Source organism: Sciurus vulgaris, assembly GCF_902686455.1.
Source record: "Sciurus vulgaris genome assembly, contig: HiC_scaffold_331_arrow_ctg1, whole genome shotgun sequence".
In the NCBI taxonomy this organism is placed as follows: domain Eukaryota; kingdom Metazoa; phylum Chordata; class Mammalia; order Rodentia; family Sciuridae; genus Sciurus; species Sciurus vulgaris.
This window is the reverse complement of record NW_027632716.1, coordinates 827,083-848,475: the sequence shown is the minus strand read 5'-3', so window position 1 is coordinate 848,475 and position 21,393 is coordinate 827,083. Positions and strand designations below refer to the sequence as shown.

The 21,393-nt window shown below is 37.7% G+C and overlaps 1 long non-coding RNA gene across 1 annotated transcript in view; it reads left to right on the top strand.

Annotated features, from left to right (window-relative positions):
• Positions 1 to 7,730: 7,730 nt before the first annotated feature.
• LOC306652618 overlaps positions 7,731 to 21,393 on the top strand; it is a 67,962-nt gene continuing 54,299 nt past the window's right edge. The window contains exons 1-2 of the long non-coding RNA XR_013761497.1: positions 7,731 to 7,819; positions 7,994 to 8,087. This is a non-coding gene — a long non-coding RNA (uncharacterized lncRNA). The remainder of the gene's footprint in view (positions 7,820 to 7,993; positions 8,088 to 21,393) is intronic.

Genomic DNA, 21,393 nt, shown 5'->3' with positions numbered 1-21,393 from the left:
TGGCTGTTCACCACAGCGCTTGGACTCGGCGCAACCCACCCATGCTCTGGGAGGCTGCCCAAAGGAGAAGGTGTTTGGTGAGCTGTTTGGACTGAACGTGACCACCCCTGAACACAGGGGGCTGCCCAGAGGAGAAGGAGAAATACGGGCTCGGCACGTCGCTTGGAATTGGAACAGCTGCGCCAGGGCTCTGGGTGGCTATCCGGTGGAAGAGCGTGGTGAGTGGTTTGGTCCCAGAGCATCCACTCCTGAACATAGGGGGGTTGTCTGGAGAAGGAGGAGGAGCGCGGTGGGGTGCTTGGGCTCAAAGTGACTGCACCAGGGCTACGGGAGGCAGTTGGGACAAGAAGGTGCACAGTGAGTTCTTGGGACTCGTGACGCACCAGATCTCTGGGTGACTGCCTGGTGGAGAAAGTGGTGTGTGGTGGGTCACTTGGTCTTAGAGCGACTGCACGGAACAACAGGTGGCTGCCGGAGGAAAAGGCGTGTGGTGGGTCACTGGGACTCGGAACGATTGTAAGGGGCTCCAGGTGGCTGCTCAGAGGAGGGGCCGCATAGCCAGGTGAAAAGTGCAGAGCAGGGTCCTAGACGGCTTCTTGGTGGAAGGGCCCCACAGACAAACTGAGGGGCGGAGCGAAGGCTCCAGGACTGCAGGCAGCTTCTCTGAGGAGAGGCAGCCGAAGGAGATTCGTTTGCGAAGGATGAGGCTTCCAGGCCCAGGAGGTAGGTCTGGGTCCCTGGGAACATTGCAGAAGAAGGCTGCCCAGCCCAGGCGGTAGTTGTGAATTGAACGGAACCTCTGGGAGGAAATCCGACCAGCGAGACCTCCCCACCGGGTGACTCCTCCCTGTTGGGTGAGGTTCTCCCAAAAGGACCGTAAAATCAGAGACACAGGCCCAAACTGGTCTTGCATCAGCCCACAACCTACTTCCCTTCTGGATGACCATTCATCAGCAAGTGAAGGTACCTCTGCCCACTAGCAGGGAATATACCCCACCAGAAGGCCACTACCCCTAGGGAGTCTGCTCCCTTGTGGAGCACTGCATTATCAACTTCCTCCAAGATTTCAGGCTACTGAAGACTAAGAGGGGATATAATAGAAATCTTCAGGGATATTATAAGACAATAGAGGAAATCTGCAATATCACAGCGGTCAACTGATACCTGAACAATATGAGAAAACAAGGAAAGAAAATGCTGCAAACAAATCTAGATGTTACATCAATGAAACCCAACGACAGCATGGCAGAAGAAATGACAGAAAGGGAGTTCAGAATGTACATAATTAAAATGCTCAGGGAAGCAAATGACGAGATGCAAGAGCAAATGCAGGCACTGAATGATCACACCAATTGACAGTTAAAAGAGCAAATACAGGAAGCAAAAGATCACTTCAATAAAGAGTTAGAGATATTGAAAAAAAACCAAACAGAAATCCTTGAAATGAAGGAAACAATAAACCAAATTAAGAACTCCATAGAAAGCATAACCAATAGAATAGAACACCTGGAAGACAGAACATCAGACATTGAAGATAAAATATTTAACCTTGAAAACAAAGTTGAACAAACAGAGAAGATGGTAAGAAATCATGAACAGAATCTCCAAGATCTATGGGATATCATGAAGAGGCCAAATTTGAGAATTATTGGAATTGAGGAAGGCTTAGAGAAACAGACCAAAGGAATGAACAATCTATTCAATGAAATACTCTCAGAAAATTTCCCAAATCTGAAGAATGAAATGGAAGATCAAGTACAAGAGGCTTATAGGACTCCAAATATACAAAATTACAACAGACCCACACCAAGGCACATTATAATGAAAATGCCCAACATACAAAATAAAGACAGAATTTTAAGGCCGCAAGAGAGAGGAATCAAATTACATTCAGGGGGAAACCAATACGGATATCAGCAGATTTTTCAATCCAGACCCTAAAAGCTAGAAGGGCCTGGAACAACATTTTTCAAGCCCTGAAAGAAAATGGATGCCAACCAAGAATCTTATACCCAGCAAAACTTACCTTCAAATTTGATGATGAAATAAAATCCTTCCATGATAAACAAAAGCTAAAAGAATTTACAAAAAGAAAGCCAGCATTACAGAACATTCTCAGCAAAATATTCCATGAGGAAGAGATGAAAAACAAAGAAACAAATCAGCAATGGGAGGAACTATCCTAAAGGAATTGTCAAATAAAGAAAGAACCAAGTCGTCTCAAAATAAATAAATAAATAAATAAATAAATAAATAAATAAATAAAATGAACCAAATGACCAGGAATACTAATCATATCTCAATAATAACCCTGAATATTAATGGCCTGAACTCATCAATCAAAAGACATAGACTGGCAGATTGGATCAAAAAGAAAGATCCAACAATATGTTGCCTGCAAGACACTCACCTCGTAGAAAGAGATACACATAGACTAAAGGTGAAAGGGTGGGGGAAAACATATCATGCACATGGACTCAGCAAAAAAGCTGGGGTATCCATCCTCATTTCAGATAAGGTGGACTTCAAGTCAAAACTAGTCAAAAGGGATAAAGAAGGACACTACATACTGCTTAAGGGAACCATAAATCAGCAAGACATAATAATCATAAACATCTATGCCCCAAACAGTGGCTCATTCATGTATGTCAAACAAATCCTTCTCAATTTCAGAAACCAAATAGACCATAACACAATAATACTAGGTGATTTTAACACGCCTCTCTCACCACTGGACAGATCTTCCAAACAAAAATTGAACAAAGAAACCATAGATCTCAATAACACAATCAATAATTTAGACTTAACGGACATTTATAGAATATACCATCCAACCAAGAGCGAATACACTTTTTTCTCAGCAGCACATGGATCCTCCTCTAAAATAGACCGTATATTATGCCACAAAGCTAATGTAAGCAAATACAAGAAGATAGAGACACTACCTTGTATTCTATCAGATCATAATGGTTTGAAGTTAGAAATAAATGAAAGAGTAAAAAACAGAAGCTACTCCAACACCTGGAGATTAAACAATATGCTATTACATGATGAATGGATAACAGAAGATATTAGGAAGGAAATTAAAAAATTCCTAGAGGTAAATGAGAACAAAGAAACATCATATCAAAATCTTTGGGACACTATGAAAGCAGTACTTAGAGGAAAATTTATTTCATGGAGCGCATTCAATAAAAGAAGTAAAACTCAACAAATAAACAACCTAACACTTCAGCTCAAAGCCCTAGAAAAAGAAGAACAGACCAACACCAAAAGTAGTAGAAGACAGGAAATAGTTAAACTCAGAGCTGAAATCAATGAAATTGAAATAAAAGAAACTATACAAAAAATTGACAAAATAAATAGTTGGTTCTTTGAAAAAATAAACAAAATTGATAAACCCTTAGCCACTCTAACAAAGAGAAGACGAGAGAAAACCCAAATCACTAAAATTCGGAATGAACAAGGAAATATCACAACAGACAGGATTGAAATACAAAACATAATTAGAAGCTATTTTGAAAATCTATATTCTAACCAACTAGAAAATTTCGAAGACATCAACAGGTTTCTAGAGACATATGAATTGCCTAAATTGAACGAGGAGCACATACAAAATTTAAATAGATCAATTTCAAGTAATGAAGTAGAAGAGGTCATCAAAAGCCTACCAACAAAGAAAAGTCCAGGACCAGATGGGTTCTCAGCCGCGTTCTACAAAATCTTTAAAGAAGAGCTCATTCCAATACTTCTCAAAGTATTCCATGAAATAGAAGAGGAGGGTACCCTCCCAAACTCATTTTATGAAACCAATATTACCCTGATACCCAAGCCAGACAGAGATAAATTGAGGAAAGAAAATTTCAGACCGATATCATTAATGAACATTGACGCAAAAATTCTCAATAAAATTTTAGCAAATCGCATACAAAAATATATTAAAAAGATAGTGCACCACGATCAAGTGGGTTTTATCCCAGGGATGCAAGGTTGGTTCAACATCCGGAAATCAATAAATGTAATTCACCATATCAATAGACTTAAAGTCAAGAACCACATGATTATTTCAATAGATGCAGAAAAAGCATTTGATAAAATACAGCACCCCTTCATGCTCAAAACACTAGAGAAAATAGGGATAGTGGGAACATTCCTTAACATTGTAAAGGCCATCTATGCTAAGCCCATGGCTAATATCATTCTAAACGGTGAAAAACTGAAAGCATTCCCCCTAAAAACTGGAACAAGACAGGGATGCCCTCTTTCACCACTCCTATTCAATATCGTTCTTGAGACTCTAGCCAGAGCAATTAGACAGACCAAGGAAATTAAAGGAATACGAATAGGAAAAGAAGAACTCAAACTATCCCTATTTGCGGATGATATGATTATATACTTAGAGGAACCAGGAAATTCCACCAGAAAACTGTTAGAACTCATAAGTGAATTCAGTAAAGTGGCAGGTTACAAGATCAATGCTCATAAATCCAATGCATTTTTATACATAAGTGAGGAATCCTCAGAAAGAGAAATTATGAAAACTACCCCATTCACCATAGCATTGAAAAAAATAAAATACTTGGGAATCAATCTCACAAAAGAGGTAAAAGACCTCTACAATGAGAACTACAGAACACTAAAGAAAGAAATCGAAGGAAACCTTAGAAGATGGAAAGATCTCCCATGTTCTTGGATAGGCCGAATTAATATTGTCAAAATGGCCATACTACCAAAAGTGCTATACAGATTCAATGCAATCCCAATTAAAATCCCAATGATGTACCTTACAGAAAAAGAGCAAGCAATCATGAAATTCATCTGGAAGAATAAGAAACCCAGAATAGCTAAAGCAATCCTTCGCAGGAAAAATGAAGCCGGGGGTATCGCAATACCCGAACTTCAACTTTATTACAAAGCAATAGTAACAAAGACGGCATGGTACTGGTACCAAAATAGACAGGTAGATCAATGGTACAGAATAGAGGACACGGACACAAACCCAAATAAATACAACTTTCTAATACTAGACAAAGGCGCCAAAAATAGGCAATGGAGAAAAGATAGCCTCTTCAACAAATGGTGCTGGGAGAATTGGAAATCCATATGCAACAGAATGAAACTAAACCCATATCTCTCACCCTGCACAAAACTCAACTCAAAGTGGATTAAGTACCTTGGAATCAGACCAGAGATTCTGCAGATTATAGAAGAAAAAGTAGGTCCCGATCTTCAACATGTTGGCCTAGGACCAGACTTCCTCAACAGGACTCCCATAGCACAAGAAATAAAAGCAAGAATCAATAACTGGGATAGATTCAAACTAAAAGCTTTCTCTCAGCAAAGGAAACTATCAGTAATGTGAAGAAAGAGCCTACAGAGTAGGAGAATATCTTTGCCAATCATACTTCAGATAGAGCACTAATCTCCAGAATCTATAAAGAACTCAAAAAACTCTACACCAAGAAGGCAAATAATCCAGTCGACAAATGGGCTAAGGAAATGAACAGACACATCACAGAAGAAGATGTACAAGCAATCAATAAACATATGAAAAAATGTTCAACATCTCTAATAATAAGAGAAATGCAAATCAAAACCACCCTAAGATTCCATCTCACCCCAATTAGAATGGCGATTATCAAAAATACAAGCAACAGGTGTTGGCGACGATGTGGGGAGAAAGGTACACTCATACATTGCTGGTGGGGCTGCAAATTAGTGCAGCCACTCTGGAAAGCAGTGTGGAGATTCCTTAGAAAACTTGGAATGGACCCTCCATTTGACCCAGCTATCCCACTCCTTGGCCTATAACCAAAGGATCTAAAATCAGCATACTACAGAGATACAGCCACATCAATGTTCATAGCTGCTCAATTCACAATAGCCAGACTATGGAACCAACCTAGATGCCCTTCAATTGACGAGTGGATAAAGAAACTGTGGTATATATACACAATGGAATATTACTCAGCCATAAAGAATGATAAAATTATGGCATTTGCAGGCAAATGGATGAAATTGGAGAATATCATGCTAAGTGAGATAAGCCAATCTCAAAAAGACAAGGGACGAATGATATCGCTAATAAGTGGAGGATGACACATAATGGGGGGGAGGGAAGGGTTAGTGTTAGGGTTAGAGTTAGGGTTAGGGAGGGGGGCAAGTATGGAGGAAGAAAGTACTGTATAGAGGGTAAAGAGGGGTTGGAGGGGTGGGGGGAAGGGGAAAAAATAACAGAATGAATCAAACAACATTACTGTATGTGGATTTATGATTACACAAATGGTATGCCTTTGGGCCATGTACAAAGAGAGAGGCAACATGTATCCCATTTGTTTACAATAAAATAAAAAAGAAAAAAAAAAAAGAAACTGGACTATATCTCCATTCCGTCCTCAAGATATGAGTCTTCCATTGGATCTTTTAAACTTGTTCCAGAACTCTTGTAATTTTTGTTTAATGTCTTTCACTTTTATTATTATATGAAAGTCTACTTCATCCACATCATCAAAATTTAACATTCTTCCTTCTGCTTGATACAGTATTTTGATGATACTTCCCATCCAGATATTTATTTGAGTTAGCAAATTTATCATTTTTGGAGTTTCTTCAGGAACTCAAATTCCTTGTTGGAATGTTCTTTCAAAATCTGTATTGAGTTCTTTAATTTATTTCTTAATTCTCTTGGTTCCTCAATTATTTACAACCAATTATTTGAATTTTTGTATAGCATATCTTCCACAAAATTGTCTGTGGATTAAGTTCTCAGGGAACTAGGAGCTTTTGGTGGTTTCTTATTGCCTTGCTCTCTCATGTTTTCTGTGTTAATATGCATAGACTTGTGCATGCCTTTGAATAGAGTTCTTTTCCCTTCTTAATTGTCGTCATATTATTGAACAATTTCTCTTTTGATATAACCTGATCATGGTTTATATTTCATTGTCAAAGTCCTAACTCAGTGTGACAAAAGATCCAGGATCACTCACTCATTCAAACTTTTTTAAGAATAAAGAATAAATACCAGTGGTAACAAAATATTAGAAGCAAAGCACATGTTTAACTTATAAAACATTAAAATGATGTCTGTAATGTTAATAACAATGAGAAGTGATGAGTGATAATGTACAATGAACAACACTTTAGCCACTAGTGATTCCAAAATTAATATTAAAATATATAGGCAAATGTGGGCTGGGAACTGTGGTGCACACCTGTTATCACAGTGGCTCCAAAGGCTGGGACAGAAGGACCATGAGTCTAAAATCACCTCAGCAACTTAACAAGGCCATAAACAATCAGTGAGACTCTATAAAGAAAATGTAAAAGGCCTGGGAATGTGGCTCAGTGGTTCAGCACCCTTCAGTTCAATCCCTGGTACTGAAAAGTAAGTCGTGGAGGGGAAAAAGATGGAGAATGAGGATGAATATTACAAATGGAATATTGAGCAGATACAGATGAGAGACAAGAAAGCAAGTGCAAAGAAAACCAATAAAACAATGAAAAGAGCATATGAAATAGAAACATAAAAACATAAATGATAAGCAAAAACATGGAAGACATTTAAAAATTTAAGACCAAGAGGAGTATATGGTTTTCTCATTCCTGATATAATTAAAATGTCGACACTTGTTTCCAAAACTTCTAGTTGTACAATATGCCAGCTTGGGGAAATTTCTGTGGAGCAACTTTATTTCTTTTTGTTTCTTCTCCATTCTATTCCAAACAGGCCAATGCTTCATCTGGAGACTTTAATGTGAGAAACTTTCATCCTTGCCTACCAGGAAGTGTTATGTAACCCTTGCCAGCTGAAGAAAAGAAGGTAAAATTTACTTTATTTGCAGAGAATATACAATCTTATGGTATAAAATGTGTCAGCTATCAATGTGTAATTCTCTAGATTTAAGTTTAATTTATTTCAAAACTGGAAAATTGGGTGTCACCTTGGTGATTAATAAACATTTATGCACCTCATTATTGATATTAATTTTGCCAGGGCATCTCTCTGAGTCTTCCTCAGAAATGCATTGGTCATTTATCTGGTGATGCATATCAAAGAGAAAAACATGGCATAACAGGACCTATAGAAGGTAAGAACCACATGTTATAAAATAACATTGGCAAAAATGTTTATTTAAAACATGGGTACTAGTAGATTCTAGTAGTTGAAGAATTAAACATAATAAATATATAGAAAGGAAAAAGAGTGAAATGGTAGTAGGTGGCATATCTTATTAAGTTTCAGTAACAGATTAAATTGAGAATGTCAACAAAGGAGTTGAATTCTATTTCAGGATCTGCTTAGTGTGGATATCCTCTCATCATGTCCCACATGGATGAGGAAAGAGTTAACTGCTGAAGGAGAATGTTGGCTGTTTTTCAGTCTATTTCCCAAAAACTTATGTACTCAAGAAACAGACAAGAGCCAATACTCTTTTTAAATGAGAGGGGCATGACAGGTCTGGCCATTCCATCTCTGACCTCTAACAACAACTACTCACCCCACTCTCTTTTATTTTTAATACACAGGTAAAGGGAGTTAAGACATGGAGGAGTTTTTCTGTGATCAGCAGGATAGAGTGGAGCTAGGGAATCCATTCTCTTAGGGGAGATATTCCAGAAGGAGTCAGGAAAAAACTGACATGCAACACCACGTGCTTTCTGGTAATCTGGGACAGACCTTTGTGCCTGTTAGTTCCTAGAAATCATGTTTCTGCATTCCATGGCTCAGCCTAGTCTGATTCTGCTAAATAAAGATGGTTTCCCATAGCTTATATCAGAGGAAAGTTGGTAAATAAAAAAGGGGAGAGAAGAGAGAACAAAGAATAAGAAAATTAAATATTACATACAACAAAAGAAAGCAAAAAATGTGGGTGCACATTGTGAAGGGAAGTAAACTCAAACATTAGAAAGTGGAACAGCACAGCTTTAGAAAAAAATTTGAGTTTCCAATAACAACACTGGTCTGAGAGACAGAGTAAATTTTTCCAACAGTTCTTTGATTTATCAACATTGGAAAGTAATTAAGAAATGCATGCCACAACATGCAGTGCTATATTTGGTTTGCCATAAATAAATATAAACACATATGATCCACCATAGGTGTATGTAATTTATTGCTATATGAAAGTTTCTGACTTCCTAGAAGTGTAAATATGGTGCAGAATAATATAATCTGAAAATGAAAAAAAGGTAGGACTATTATGAAAGGATCAGCAAAATATACCCTGATAAATTATTCACTGAAAAATTATGAATACTAATACACCTACAATTTGGGGAACAAAATATGAGAATTTCAAATAGGCAAGTTATGTTAGAGGAGCTGGTAGAAGCGTAGCTATACCAAAGAATGCTCAAACTTTACTGAATCCAATATTGGGATGATGTTCAAAATGCACATTGTACTTAACAGGTTTTTGCATTCACATTTCTAAAACATCTAAAGATATTTCTAATTCTTCTAATCTGTGGACCACATTCTGATTTGCAAGGGAGGAAACTGCCTGAGGAAGTCTAAATGAAGAGCTGTTGCATGTTAGTTCAATCATAACCAGATCTAGTGAAAGCACAATTTTTTTTATTCTGAGCATATCTCTGGGGAAAGGAAAAGGACAAAAACAAGGAAGATACAAAAATTATATTTCTAGCCAACAAAGTACAATGACACAAGTGAAATCACAATGAACCCAGAGACTGGTACAGGAGGATCACAGGTTCTAGGCCAGCCTCAGCAAAGAGTGAAACCATAGCAGTTTAGCAAGAAGTTATCTCATAAATAAATAAATAAATAAGTCAGAAAGTTAGTAAGTAAGTAAATAATGCTGAGGATGAGGATCAGTTGTATAGGTGTCCTGGGTTATATTTCTGGTACCAATTATATGTATTTTAAGATACAACTACTGAATAGGAAGAAATTGTAGTAGGAATGATCCAAGACCAAAGTTCTAGAAATTGCTTTTGAATAGCTAACAGGAAGGGGAAATGAGCTAGGTAACTCTGGAAAGGAATGCAAAGGAAAAAAGAGGAAGCATTTCAGATGGCCCAGCTTCTTAAAATTTGTTCATTTAATTAAACTTCATTCTATACAGGTCACTGAGAATTGTCTATCCTCTGTATTTCTGGAAACACTCCCTTCATTCAGGCCTTCATGAATGTCACACTGGACTGTTGCCTTCTCATTGTTTATCTGTATTCTCACAAAGGCCCTTCATGTCTACCACCGACAGCATTGATATTGGTCTAGCTACACTGTATATGCAGCCATCAGCCTCTATCCCTTTTCCTGCCTGTGCTTTCATCTGTCATTACTCCTCACCCATCCCTATATGGTCATACAAATACAGGTCCATTTGGTGCTTTTCTCTCTGTCATGCTACAGCCTTCCCTGTTCTTACCATTTCCTGCCTCTGACTGATAATCTCACACCTTAAGCCTCTCTTCATACCAACCTCCAGAAAAGGCACCTTTTTTCCTCAACTATTTCTTACCAAAAAACTTACTCAGTTATTTGTTCAAATAATTAGAACTCTTGACACTGAGGTGATATTAGAAAAACAAAAACAAAAACAAAACAACAACAACAAAAATATCCCCAGCAATCTGAGAGCAAATGGATTAGATTTGTACAGAAAAATTTTAGGTCAATTTGTTAGGACCTAAGTAGAGTAGTTGCTTCATTACTAAGGTAGCCCCAAGGGAGGAAAATACTATATCAGGAAGGATAGCCATAGTCCTGAAGGACTAAACAGATAGTTTGCCTTCTAAAAGAAGAAAATCAGTTTGTCATAATAGTAAAAATACATTTTAGATATGAAGGTATTCATTGACAAATGAGTAAGAAGTATCAGACATTAGGAAAACAATATTGATGAACAGAGCATATTAAAAAGTTATTATTATGAAGAGAGAATAGCAAACTGTGAATTTGGATATTTTGTAGGTATTTTTAAAAATTTATTACTGGGAACTCTTAATTTTTATGGAAGGATAATTTTTTGAGTTATTTTTATGCATTAAACCTGCTGACATGTAGCTTTTCCCTGATGAGTTTTGAAGTTCTCAAATAGGAAAAGCATACGTAGAGTTGCCGGGGTCCAGCCCTAGCAGGAGTCCATGAGTTCCACACTGGTAAACGGGGTGCAGGGAGACAGCATCAGCGATGGATGGAGAATGAAAGACACAGACTCTAGTTCTGGTGCAATCAATCCCACTTTATTCTGGGGAAGGCTGGGTTTATATACACTTTTCTTCAGGCTATGATTACAGGCTTATGATTAATAAAATCAAAGAAGTTTCCAAGGCACAGGCAGAAATTGTTTTTACCGAAAGATTGTGAGAAATCAGTAACCGTACAGATTACCATTATTTTAAGAATATTTAACTAAGTCAATGAGCTAATACAATGTTTATTTCCTTAATATCTAAACTCTATGTGATCTAAGACTATTATTATTCTTGCGGTTAAAGTGATAGACAAATAATCTCACATGACTATTTCTACTAGGTCCATCTGATTAATATCTAAATTGCTAAGTTACAGGAGGGCAACAGTCCCAATGGTTCCCATGGCTAAGTTTTTATACCAAATAGATTACATCATCTTATGTAGCTCTTTTTCTCAGAACAGGACATTGTGTACCAATGTTAATTATAGGAATGACCTATTCTTTGTAGGAAGGAAGGAATGTTATGAAACCTTATTCTTTTACCTTTCCACCACACATAAACAAAACCATCATCTGGATTAAACCACCCTGTAAGAGACTGGGGGAGATCTATAGCTACCTTCTCTAGGGACTTGACTTTAGGGGGGTAGCAGGGCTTGCCATAGGTAAAATGAGCTAGTTCGTATCTAGTAGGTACTGTGGGAGGCGTTTTTTGCATACTCATGGTTGGAAAGACAGACAGTTCCATAGCCAAATTTATGTACTGCATTACATGTTCATAACAAGCACCCGAGAAAGAAGACACATCACACAGTGGTAAAAAATTTTTTACTACTTGTGGCTGAGAAGGAGTTATAGTTGATAATGTTTTATTAATACTCTTGGGAAATTCTGTAGTATTCCCTTCACCCTCAGTGATTACTACCAAGGAATAGTATGAGTAATATAATATTAGAAACAATGCAGAAAAAGGACCAGAGCCCAGAGGCAAGCATCTGACACCTCCCGGGACAATGAGTCCTTGCAAACATCTTCCCCCAGTGGATCCTTGTCAAGCACTGGTTGGGTTGCCAGGCGTCCCCACATAGAGTAGTAAATATTTGCTGGGTATAGTTGGTCACACATAAACATAGCTTTTTACGAGGCTGAGATGGGTAAATGACATGATTGATGATACCCTGAACAATTTAGAATGGCTCTGTCTCAAAGTACAATAGGTTTGGCAATACCACTCATTGATAGAGTAATTGGTAAGGTTGCAAAAGTCCCTGGATAAAATCACAAAACATGAACACACACAAACACACACACACACACATACACACAAGCACACACAAAACCCACACAGCACAATAAGATAGTTTCTAAAGTAAATTATCTAGTATAAAGCCTATTACTAGTTTTTAATTTGATAGACTGTTACTCTTTCCAGGAGTATTAAGGAACTTAAGTAAACTGTCCATTTGTCAGCAGACTACTGTTAGATGTAACATTAGAGGAAGAGGAGGAAGGGCTTATATTGGCACTGAAAATAAGCAGTCACAGGTATGTAAACATAAGAATTTGAATTCATATTTTCATCATGTTTTTCTCACATCCAGAATGTAAATTAGTTCAAATGAAATGACCTTTTGCAAAACTCTTTAGAAACTTAAATGTCATAAATTAGTATTTAGGTCTAATGCAATCTAATGCATATAAAAATAACATTGGAAATCATGGCAACCTCAACTTGAGTTTTATTCTAGTAATTGAAGCATTTTTTCTGAATATTGTTTGTGTTTTTATTGGTAAAACCTCACTGATGAAAACATTAACTATAATATTTATGAATAAACAGTTAAAATTATGAACATAAATAACTGTGATTGCCACTGATCTCATTTATGTCCTAGAATAGTTATTCCCAATGGTGAAAAATTTTAATTTCACAGGACTAGTCACTAGTGCCAAGGTTAAAGCTTCCATCATCCCTTGAAATCAATGTCTATGTTGAGGCAGATAATAGTCTCAAATGATCTCACATCTAACTTTTAACCAAATAGCAACCATCTAGAATGGGACCTATGTGGTTAGGGTACAATCAATAATTTTCCAGTTCATTTCCTTAGTGGATGTTAGAAAAAAAGGGTTCTTGGATGCAGTTATTGGGGAACTATGAAAATTTTGGAGGGGTCTTGTTGTTTTCTCGTGTTGTGTGTATTAATAGGTTGAAATTTTGCATGCATTTAGAAGGATCCCCTCTTAGGTGTGGGTCCTTTTGGGGTGTAACTCCCTCTGTGTGATTTATCTAGGCAGTGGGGAGGTCTCGGTGTCAGATCAGCACTGAACTTTACCAACATGCATGGCTTATTGTCCTTCTTTTCTGCATTAACTGATTCATTTTGTGGGATTCTCCACAGTTGACTAGAGGGGAGCTTTTTATCTTCCACTCAGCCAGGTTTCCCTGGCACAGCTGTGGACTCTTCCTCCTGTGGATGTTTTTCTCATTCTAAAGGCCAGTATTTCTGGGATTTATCTGGAAGCAGACTGTCTGTGCTGACTCTCCACTGAATCCCCCAGCCCCTCTTTTCATCATGTGGCCACAATCCAGTCATTCTGACTTCATCTGCGGAAATATCATGAAGCACTGTTTGTGTCTGTGCAGCCACAATTCTTTATTGGAAGAATTTTTAGTTTTTCTTCATGAAATATGATGCAATGTTGGGAGAAATCCTAGTTCTTGGCTAAAAGCAGTTAATGTCTCAAGTGTGTAAACTTGCACAGAGGAACATTTTGATTCTCTGACCTAGGAATGTAAACAATTCCCCCAACTTGACCTAGTGTTACCAAGAGAAACTGTATAGGAGCCTGGTGGTCTGATTCCCCATGGCACATTGAGAATGGGCAAGAAACTTATATAACATATAGCTGTTCCTACAGTAAACTAGTTTGCAGGGTGCAAGCCACCAGCCTGCTTCCACCCAACTCTCAGAGTCTGGGGGTCTTCATTCAGCAGGGCTTACCTGCACAAGATCTAGCCTGGCACCCCTACAGGTGAGGTAGAGGAAAGTGTTTCTCCTGGGAAAAACCTTTTCCCTCCATTAGGGAATGCCTCAGCAACTCAGCCAGATGCTGTCAGTAAATCAAAACAGGCAAAGGGATGTGGTGATGGCTCAGAGGGGCAGGGGTCCTAGGATCAATATTTGCAGGAAAAACCTGAATATCAAAACACAATACATTAAAGAACATCCAAAAGTGTGATAGACCTTAGTGATCAAGAAGACTGTATCCTCAAGCTTTGTCAAATTTTAACATCCTATTTATTGCTTGGACTTTCACCACCACCAACACACCACAGGCCTAATGTCTCTGCTTACCTTCTTTCAGTGTGACTTCTTTCAAATAGGGCTTCATGTGTCATTCCTCACCCTGAGAAGAACAATCCACTCATTCCCAGAACCATAGTGCATGTGAGAACACCATATGTTTCACACAATTCTACATTGCATCTCTTGAGAATCTCCATCAAAATTAAAAACAGTCTATGAAAGGGCTACATTCCTGTTGACACTGACCTCCAATGATACAGGGAGACTAGGTTGAAGAGTCCCCCATCCTCCTGAATGCTATCAGCATGAGCTAAATCATATTCATCGCCAAATCATACAATTTGACTTCAAATCATTTGTAATCAGATGCAAAGGAAAACTGACTGAGAAAAGTCAGGGCCAAGGGCAGCTCTCTTTGGTCCTCACCTCTTGCTTTTCCAGATGACATTGAGGTTCACATGGAAAGTACTGAGGTGTGCAAGTCCACTTCACTTGCACAGAGTCTGGAGTGTGAGCAAGAAACCTGGTCATTGCAAGACTCATGCAGATGTCATTTTGAAGTTTCTGCCATTGCAACCTGGTGAGCATCATCTTCTTCAAGAACTTGCTGAGGATATACCCACATGAGTAGCCTCGTGAGAATGATCAAACCACTCAGTTCCTGAGAGTTGACTCATCTCAAGGAACACCTCCTCTTAAGAACTGAAGGTGACCTGGGAAGAACTGATAACTTTCACCACATCTCCATGCTGAAAGTCTAATTGGAAAAGACTTGCATGTCCAATTGGTACTTTTTCAATTGGCCCAATTGACTTGATGAAAAGAGGAGAAACAGTTGAGATGATGGGAGGATTGGCATACAAAGAATTGTTTCTTTTTCCCCTTTTGAGAGGCCAGGAATTTGAACCATGGACCTTGTGCATTCTAGGCCAGCACTTTCCAAAAGGAGCTATTTCTTTGAATACAGAGGAGCCCCTTTTAGCTACCCTCTAGTTTCTCTACTCTGTCAAATTCTCTGCAGAAAACCCAGCCCCAGACAAACCAACAAATTTCTAAGAAATTCTTCATTTTCCTTTCCACAGCAATCCTGCAAGGGTCCTTTTGTGCACATCAAGACCCACAATCTAGGGGTGTGTCATAAGGGGAAAAGTTTATCCCTGTCTATTGAAGGAGAAAAAGACTTGTAGCTGATCACTGAGCAGAAAATTATGGCAGTGAGCATGGAGGTCAGGGGGCAGTAAGAGAGGCAAGCATATGTGGGAATCAGAATATGCTCACGTGGTGAGTAGGAAGGAAAATTTCTGGGATCATTCACACCTGGATCCCTAACCATTCCAATCACAATCTGCTGATTCCTTTCTCACTCCTCTTTTTTCTCCTATCATTTTCCTTGGAAAATTTCTAAGCAGGAGATATCTGGGCAAAACGTGTATCCTAGTGGAGGTGCTGGATCTTGTCTACCATCTCATTGATGTGGAAGGTAGAGAAAGGTGTTTCTCCTTGGCTAAGCTTTTTCCCCTAAATTAGGGAATGCCTGAGTAACTCAGTCAGATGCTGTCAGTAAATCTAAACAGGCAAAGGAAAGTAGCGATGGCTCATGGGGTCTGGGATCCCAGGACTAATACTTGCTGGCAGGAAAAAAAAAAATCCTCATCCAATGTCCATTTGCTCCTAGTTATGTTTGTAGTTCTTTCTCTCCAGATTCAATGGATTGAGATAAGTGGCTGAAAGTCATATCCAGGATCTCTCATTCATTCAGCTGCAATCCATTCCACTCTAAAAATGGCATCAGTAGGCTTCCCGTGCTTCTGTGCAGTGAGAGCAAAAGATGAGAGAGTGACTGTGTTTGAAGTGGAAGGAGCAGGCTTCAGGCAAGGTGGGTGTGAAGGGCATGGAGGTTTCAGGCTCTAGTTGGAGGACTCACTTTCTCTCTCTCCCTGAGGCTTTCTCAGGGCCTTGGGTCACTAGGATGTTGAGGAGTGGCTTCTGTTGTGCCTGAACCTCAAACAGCAACTGAGGTCAGAGGGATGGCATGACAATGAGGTGGTGTCATGGTTTCCATGACAACCAGAGATGCTTCTGCTTCTGGCTCCTTTAGACTGAAAATGGAAACAAGAGTAGATTCAAAACAAGGGCTGGCTCTGTTTTGATGGTAAGAGGAAAGAGAAAGGGAGTGCAGGTCAGGGGCCTGATGTTTCAAGAAAGGTGAATCTGAAATTTCTGAATTTAGATAAATTACTCCATTTGAACAAGATTTAACACTCTCGTTTATAGTACTCTAATTGAAACACAGTTGAAACTTTTGGAGCCCATTGTGAATGGAACTGTTAGGACTTAACTCTCAGTTACATTGTTTTTAGTAATACCACAAAGAAAATTTAAACCCTTTTTATTCACCAATCTTTGAAAACACCAATAATATTTAAGTATGTTACCCCCTGGAATTAAAGGAGTTAAGAGTACTTGATGTGATTTAATAATTAGCATTTTAACCTCACAAATTAATCAGATGTCTCTATCAAACCCATCTGAGTAATCTTATATATGCTAAGTCTAATTTACTTATTTTACCATAAAACCAACATATCAGACAAGAGTATTGAACAGTGTTTGCTACTCTTTCCAGTTGAAGAAAAGTCCTAGAAACAATTGATATTAGATATTTATAAACATCAACATTTTATTAGTTTGACCACCTAGTGACTTGTGAGTTAATTTCAAAGACATTTTACTTTTATTACTTTAGCCAATTTAAATTGAATCCTTTTAAGTAACGTGAACTTAAAGTATTTGGATCTCTTTATTAAATTTTAATTTTATGCACGCTTATTATTCATGTCAATTTTGTCAGGTACATACATAGACAATATGACATTAGACAATAACATATACACATAACAAAAGCAAAGGCCTTGTAACATTTATCTCCATTGCAATGTAACAGATGTTTAAAAATAATTCTAGAGTTGGATAGAATTATAACTGATCAAAAATTCATTAACCTAGGTATGTAGGATCAAAATTATGAGCTCAAAATATATAGCATTTAAGAAAAACAAAGCAAAACAAGAATCCTAGAAAAAAATAAAAAATGACCATCAATTATAGCATAAAAGAGTGAGGAAGAGGAAGGCAGAGAGAAGGGGTGAGAGGAAGGGAGTGGGAGAGAGAAAGTGAATTAGTTCTGTGTTGCAGCCCAGAAGAAGTTTAAAATGGACACTTTTCTTTTTCTTCAGTCTCAGGTTGTTCCCCCACTGAGACTGCTGCCGTTTACATTCTAATGCAGGCTTCTGCAAGGCCAGACAGGGGAAATTGTCTAGGACCCTTCAATCCTGTTTTCTGGTTGAGAAAGCAGGTTAAGTTTGGATGCAGAAAATCATGAAACATTATTTCCCACTACTTTTGAGGAATGGGGCTGCTATATTATACCCCTTACTGTGATATGCCATGGGTTGTTGGACTGTTTAGGATTATTAAGGGTGGGGAGGGTGCCATGAGGAGTCTGGCTAGACAGGTTTCTCCACCTAGATTTATTGCTGAGGAATGTCCTGTTCTCCAGTTACTTGAGGAGAACAAAGAGGAGTAGCTGGAGAGGGGTACTCTTTTTCTATCTCTGCCATGATTTCTTCACCATTTTCCCAAGGGTGGGGGAAACTACAGGTTTGTTTCACTTTCTTCTATAGTCTGAGAGAGTAAACTTTTTGGTGAGAACCCCAGTCTAATTAAGAGAATTATTTTATAAATTGGGTCCACTCTGATGACCCCAACATGCTTTGTTTTCCAAGCAGAAATTTACCTACATCCCTGCCTGGCCTAAGTAAATGGGCTATGGCACATCCCTCAGCAAATTACCTATATTCTGCAGGAAAAATGCAGGCCTGAAATAACATTGATAAGAGGGATTCAATTTAAACTGAAGAGGGCAACTTTTTGACCCTTTCCACAGACCATATCCTGAAACTCGGGGTGATAAAGATAATCTTTAAGAATTTATGGTTAAAAATCCAAGTAGAAACAGCATCGGCCAAGGTGACATATACTTGTCATTGGCAGTGGGGTAATGACAGTCTGATGTCATCCAGCTGTCCCTCAAAAGTTAAGAGGCAGACCTGGGCAGGACTCTTTGAAACTTCCCTGAGATCCTCCAATAAAACTGTAGTGCAGGAGAGGAACACTTCTCTCTCCTCTCTGAGAGAATTCACTCTCTTGAGGGTGTCCCATTTCCCTTGTACTATCACTACATTAAACTCATGTCTGTTACTTTGAGTGACATGACTAAAATCTTTCTAATTTAATTGCAAGAATCAGGATTTGAAGGTAGGTCTTTGCACTGCATCAGTTTCCCAGCAGTCACCAGTCCTGTAAGCACTATATATTTTAAATGCCACAACTATTTCCTATTTCCAACACTTGACACCATTCTGTAGAAAGATCATCCTCCCTCCTGGGGGTCATAGATATGGCATGTTTCCATGTGCAGTTGCTTTTAATACTAATAATCAATATATCCTTAGATTCAGATTATAGAGAATACTGGGGAGATTTCATGGTGCTGGGACACAAAATAACATACAATAAATTTTAATATTAATATGTAGATGAACTCATAAATAAGCAATTCTGATTTGCTCAAATTTGTAAGCCTGTGATTTATCTTAGTATACAAAATTCTCTAACATTATATATGAGAATATATTCTTCTGAGCTTTGATGTGGAATTTGTTCTTCATTGCTTTCTTAGTGTTTATGATTCAGTTTAAGGATATTTTTTCCACTTAATAAATAAATAGGTTAATCATGGGTACAATTTGTATTCTTCCTGTCTAGTTAGAGTTTTAGTCCGTCATTGAGTACATGAAATAGAATAAATATTAACTATAAGCTGATTCCTCTATTCTGTGTTAGTAATAAAAAAAAGCACTCCACTGTTAATAACTAACATTAGAGTTCTTGGAAGGGGTAATTTTTACAGAAACTTAATGATGTATTCTTTAAGGGAAATTAAAACTAAATGGAGCATGGTGCCCGTTACCTTGCAGGGAACTGTTTTTCTTTTTAAGATATCATACAGTAAAAACATGTTTATTTAATAAGATCACTAATTATCTTATTACTTATTACTTATTATCTTATTACTTATTACTCTTGAAGATTTTTTACTTAACATTTCCTTGTATTAACCATGAAATTATGTAATCAATTCCAAAGAAAAAAAAAACATACAAAAAGACTCTGTGAATAATAAAGATTCAGACTCAGCCTCAGAACAATTGGTGTCTCTGTGTGCTGTTTCTCCACCGTGCTGATGCCTCTCATCCACCTCGGACCCCCGACTGCTGCTAGGGCTGGACCCTGGCATTCAAAGAGTTCTCAAGATCTGCATGGATCTTATTTCAGCTACATTGTCAAGCATTTTGGCTTTTCCAACTCTTCAGGAAAACTCAAAGGGAGAAAGTATAATATAGAGCTAAGTACCAGGACTGTCTTTCTCCTCCACACAGTGGATGCCTCAGTTGATGTAGTTCTTAATATGCATTGTAGATCTATTAAAATATGATTTTCTTGAAAATAGAACAAATAGTTGTTTACAAACATGCCTACCAAGAGAGTGTGAATATAATATAGAAATAAAAAGCAAGCACTTTCAGAATCCATGTTTCCATTGGACACAATAGGCACAGTTTGTACATCCCATAGAAATGTTTTATTTTGAAATCTAAAGAAAAATAAATGAATTTAATATGTCCTGGTTTATATTTATCTTCATATGAGCCACTAGAACAATGTAAATTTTAACTTTCTTTGCATAGGAAAGGGCATATGAAGGCAGAAACAAGTCTCTAGGACTCTTTGAAAATGTGCTCCAAAACATGGCCAGAATTAGGTCATTCTCAAGGCTTGTATGGATTGAATTTCTTTTCCCCACATTTTTATTAGTGCATTATAGTTGTACATATGTTCAGATTTGTTACATACTTGTACATGCACACAATCAAACATTATTATTTAACCAATATAATTCCCTACTTGGTCCCACCTCTTGGTCCCATTTTTTTAGCTGATCTCCCTTTGATTTTTAGGAGATCTACCCCCAGCTTTGTTTTCCTTTTTTTCCCCTCTCTAGCTTCCCTAGGGAGACATATATCCCTTAACATTTTCAGTTTGACTTATTTTATTTAACATGGTTGTTTCTAGTTCCATGCTTTTTTCTGCAAATGACACAATTTTATTTTTATTTATGACTGAATAAAAATCAATTATGTATCTGTACCATGTTTTCTTTATCCATTCATCAGTTGATGTACATCTAGGCCAGTTCCATAGCTTAGCAATTGTGAATTGTGCCCGTATAAATATGGCATAAGTATGTATCCCTGTAGTATGATGACTTTAATTCTTCAAGATAAATACCAAAGAGTGGTATAGCTGGGTCATATGGTCATTCCATGCCTAGTCTTTTGAGGAGACTCCGTACTGATTTCCATTATAGTTATACTAATTTTTAGGCCCTTCAAAGTGTAAGAATGTTCCTTTCTCTCCATATCCTCTCTAGCATCTATTATTTGTGTTCTTGATGAATGCTATTCTGACTGATGTGAGATGAAATATCAGTGTAGTTTTGATTTACATTTTCCTAAATAGTAATGATGTTGAACATTTTTTCATATATATTTTTGCCATTTATATTTCTTCTTTTGAGAAGTGTCTGTTTAGTTCACTTGCCTATTTATTAATTAGGTAATTGGATTTTTTTGGATATTTAATCTTCTGTTGTTCCTTGTTACCATTCTCTTGTCCCTTTATTATTACAAATGAAAGGGAATTGAGAAAAACAGTAGGTCAGTAAGCACTCTTGTTTTCAAGTGAAAGAAAATCAACTCAAACTAACATAGACAAAGGTGGGGGCAATGTTTTCT